We start from the raw sequence: 5,365 nt of genomic DNA on the forward strand, positions 1-5,365 counted from the left end.
ATATTCCAGCAGGGAATCACCACATCTGGAAATATTCCAGCAGGGAATCACCACAAAAGGTGAATCTGGAAATATTCCAGCAGGGAATCACCACATCTGGAAATATTCCAGCAGGGAATCACCACAAAAGGCGAATCTGGAAATATTCCAAATATTCCAGCAGGAGGGACTGGAAACACATCAGGAAAGGTCCGAAGGCGTCGCAAACCCCCAGGGCCAGGTGGAGATGGACCATGAGGAATTTGGGAAACTGAGGGAGCAACCTGGCCACAAGTGTTTAAAAATGGGATTTATAGGTGGATTTTGGGGAGTTTGGTCGGGAAACCACAAAATCTTGGAATCACAGAATCACTAAGGCTGGAAAAGACCTTTAGGATCAGCAAGTCCAACCCTCAGCCAGCACCACCTCCATGCCCACCACTGACCATGTCCACAGGTGTTAAGAAGCAAAAATTGAACTGAATCAACCAAAAAGTGAATGAAAATAACCAAAAACTGAACTAATTGAACAAAGATTGGACAAAACCAGCCAAATCCTGAACTAAAATAACCAGAAACTGAAGAAAACCAACCAAAACCTAACAAAAATGATCAAATTCTGAACAAAATCAACAAAAAACCGAATAAAACTAACCAAAAATTGAACTAAACCAACTAAAAAACTGAACAAAACCAACCAAAAACAGAAGTAAACTAATCAAAAACTGAATAAAAAAAACAAAACCTGCATGAAACCAGCCAAATCCTGAACAAAAGCAACCAAAACCTGAACAAAATCCATCAAATTCTGAATAAAAGCAATGAAAAACTGAACAAAACCAACCAAAAACTGTACAAAACCAAGCAGAAACTGAACAAAAACAACCAAAAACTGAAGAAAACCAACCCAAATGAAACAAAACCAAGCAAAAACTGAACAAAAGGAACCAAAACTGAAAAAAAACGACCAGAATTAAACAAAACCTATCAAATCCTGAACAAAACCAAGCAGAAACTGAACAAAAGCAACCAAAACCTGAACAAAATCCATCAAATTCTAAATAAAAACCATGAAAAACTGAACACAACCAACCAAAAACTGTACCAATCCAAATCCTGAAAAAAACTGAACTAAAATAACCATAAACTGAACAAAAACAACCAAAATGAAGCAAAACCAATAAAATTCTGAACAAAACCAAGCAGAAACAGAACAAAAGGAACCAAAAACTGAAGAAAACCAACCAAAATGGAATAAAACCAAGCAAAAACTGAACAAAAGGAAACAGAAGTGAAGAAAACCAATGAAAATTAAAAAAAAAAAAAATTCTGAACAAAACCAAGTAGAAACTGAACAAAAGGAACCAAAAAGTGAAGAAAACCAACCCAAATGGAACAAAACCAAGCAAAAACTGAACAGAAGGAAACAAAAACTGAAGAAAAGCAACTAAAATGGAACAAAGCCAAGCAAAAATTGAACAAAAGGAAACAGAAGTGAAGAAAACCAATGAAAATAAACAAAATCAATAAAATTCTCAACAAAACCAAGCAAAAACTGAACAGAATGAACCAAAAAGTGAAGAAAATTGACCAAAGTGGAACAAAACCAAGCAAAAACTGAACAAAAGGAAACAGAAGTGAAGAAAAGGAAACAGAAGTGAAGAAAACCAATGAAAATGAAACAAAACCAATAAAATGCTGAACAAAACCAAGCAGAAACGGAACAAAAGGAACCAAAAAGTGCAAAGAAATCCAATGTAATGGTGGAGTCGTGGATGGGTTGGGCCGGGAGGGCCGCAAAGCTCAGCTCAGTCCAAAGCCCGGCCTAGGACGCTCCCAGGCTCAGGTTTTGCTCTTTCCCTGGAGATGAGTTATCATCAGTCAGAAAATCCTGTCAACCTCGTGTCTGATTCAGCTTTTCCATCATAATTTTCATTTATTTTCTCTGCTAGCGAGGGTGAAGTTTGAAGAAAATATTTCAGAAGCTGCGTTGTCTCCTGCTGATTAACAGTGACTCATTTCTTCCCCTTCCACACATCCCAAGCTGTCTTTTTGCACTCAGGATTGAGGTGTATAATTAAAATTGAATCATTAAAAGCCTTTTTTTTGTGTGCTTCTGTTTTCAACCGCTTTTATCTCCAGGCAAAACCCTGCAGCTCCGAACTTAGAGGCTCATCCTTAATAAAATTATTGGGATCGCTTTGCAATTCATACAAAAAGGGGATGTTATCTGGAGTATTGGGAGTAAAATTCAATGAATTCAATCAATGGAAAGGAATTAAAAGATTAGGAGGCAACAACAAAATAAAAGTTGTGGACAACAAGTGATTTTGAAATAATCATAATTTTAATTCCTGACCTATGATTAATCCATTTTAAAATTCTTCTGGGTAACTACACCTCCTATTAATCACAGTTCTCTTATTTAGGCCTCCAAGCAAACATAAAAATAAAGTTTTTTGAAGCTGCGAGAGCTTCAGAAACTGATGGCACCAGCCAAAATCCAAATACAGGCAGACAAAACACTTCTCTGGTATTTTCAGCTGAGGAATAACAGCAGAGTTAAGTCAGAGAGAGCAAAATCACCTTTTTTTCCCAGGTTTGGGATAGGTTGGCATCTGGAATGACACAGCAGCGGCGACCTCGGGATATTTGGCCTGCCCACTTTTGTTTTTTTTTTTTTATAGAAAGGATTTTTGGGATTTATTTTGATAGACGATCTCCAGGATTTGGGGTGGGATGTCAGCTGTGACCCCTCAAAGCCCTGAGTGCCACACACGGCCGTGGCTGGGGTTTATGGCTCTGACTGAGCCTCAATTCCACACGGGAATAATCCCATTCCAACCGAGGATATTCCCTGTGGGAACACTACAAAATATTGGGAATAATCCCATCCCAACCAAGGATATTCCCTGTGGGAACACTACAAAATATTGGGAATAATCCCATCCCAACCGAGGATATTCCCTGTGGGAACACTACAAAATATTGGGAATAATCCCATCCCAACCAAGGATATTCCCTGTGGGAACACTACAAAATAGTGGGAATAATCCCATCCCAACCGAGGATATTCCCTGTGGGAACACTACAAAATATTGGGAATAATCCCATCCCAACTAAGGATATTCCCTGTGGGAACACTACAAAATATTGGGAATAATCCCATCCCAACCAAGGATATTCCCTGTGGGAACACTACAAAATAGTGGGAATAATCCCATTCCAACCAAGGATATTCCCTAAAGGAAAGCTACAAAATATTGGGAATAATCCCATTCCAACTAAGGATATTCCCTAAAGGAACACTACAAAATATTGGGAATAATCCCATTCCAACTAAGGATATTCCCTGTGGGAACACTACAAAATATTGGGAATAATCCCATCCCAACCAAGGATATTTCCTAAAGGAACACTACAAAATATTGGGAATAACCCATCCCAACCAAGGATATTCCCTAAAGGAACACCTCAGAACATTGGGAATAATCCATGCCAACAAAGGATATTCCCTAAAGGAACACTACAAAATATTGGGAATAATCCCATCCCAACCAAGGATATTCCCTAAAGGAACACTACAAAATATTGGGAATAATCCATCCCAACCAAGGATATTCCCTAAAGGAACACTGTAAAATATTGGGAATAACCCCATCCCAACCAAGGATATTCCCTGTGGGAACACCTCAGAACATTGGGAAAAACCCATCCCAACACCACCAGGGATGTGGGATATTTATTCCCTGTTGGAACACCTCACAATGTGAGGGAACAGCAGATTTTATGGACATTTTTCCCTGAATTCCCCATGGCCATTTCCTCCTTTGGTCTCTGATGAGTTCAAATGGCAGCAACGAGGCCGAAATCCAAGGAATTTCCTCTTCCCACGCCAAGCAAGGCCCTGCTGCACACTTTGGGGATTCCAAATGGATTTAAGATCTAATTTTTATGATCCACCTGCAGGTAATCCAGGGGCTCTCATCTCCCAACAACATTCCCAGCTTCTCCCATTGTTTTGAGGGATCCCAACTCTCCAAGATGCCACCAAGTCCCAAGTTCATTCCCTGGAAAAGCCCTGAACATTCCTTCAGTTCTCATCTCTTGGAATTTGAAATTATCTAAGAAATAAAACTCCAGTTTCTCAGGGTATTATCACAAGGTTGGGAACAGCATTGGAAAAATGAAAGAAAATTTAAAAAACCATCAAAACCACATTTCTCCAAAATATCGTCTCCTTCTGAATTTCCAGGATTCATCCTGCAGTTCCTGTTACAGCTTCCCAAATATTTCCTTTCGTCCATGGGATATGGAAGGAGCATCAGCTTGGTTTCCCAGCTTGATTTAAGCTTTGTTATCCTTAATTCTCCATGCAAATCTCATCCCCTTTATCATCCTAACTTCCCTTATCTACCCCTCAATTAATCCCCATTTATCTATCCCTCAATTCATTCCCATTGTATCAATCCCCAAATTAATTCTCATTTGATCAATCCCCCAGTCAATCCCCACTTATCTATCCCTCAATTAATCCCCATATTATCAATCCCCCAATTAATTCCCATTTGATTATTCTCTCAATTCCCATTTGATTAATCTCTCAATTAATTCCCATTTTATCAATCCCCATTTAATTCCCATTTTATCAATCCCCTATTTAGTTCCCATTTTATCAATCCCCTGTTTAATTCCCATTTTATCAATCCCCAATTCATTCCCATTTTATCAATCCCCTGTTTAGTTCCCATTTTATCAATTCCCCATTTAATTCCCATTTTATCAATTCCCCATTTCATTCCCATTATATCAATCCCCATTGAATTCCCATTTTATCAATCCCCAATTCATTCCCATTTTATCAATCCCCATTTCATTCCCATTTTATCAATCCCCAATTCATTCCCCTTTTATCAATTCCCCATTTAATTCCCATTTTATCAATCCCCAATTCATTCCCATTTTATCAATCCCCATTGAATTCCCATTTTATCATTCCCTATTTAATTCCCATTTTATCAATCCCCATTTAATTCCCATTTTATCAATCCCCAATTCATTCCCATTTTATCAATCCCCATTGAATTCCCATTTTATCATTCCCTATTTAATTCCCATTTTATCAATCCCCATTTAATTCCCATTTTATCATTCCCCAATTCATTCCCATTTTTTCAATCCCCATTGAATTCCCATTTTCTCAATCCCCATTTCATTCCCATTTTATCATTCCCCATTTCATTCCCATTTTATCAATCCCCAATTCATTCCCATTTTATCAATCCCCAATTCATTCCCATTTTATCATTCCCCAATTCATTCCCATTTTATCAATCCCCATTTCATTCCCATTTTCTCAATCCCCAATTCATTCCCATTTTATCAA

Source organism: Lonchura striata, chromosome 8, assembly GCF_050655825.1.
Source record: "Lonchura striata isolate lonStrDom1 chromosome 8, ASM5065582v1, whole genome shotgun sequence".
NCBI lineage: Eukaryota > Metazoa > Chordata > Aves > Passeriformes > Estrildidae > Lonchura > Lonchura striata.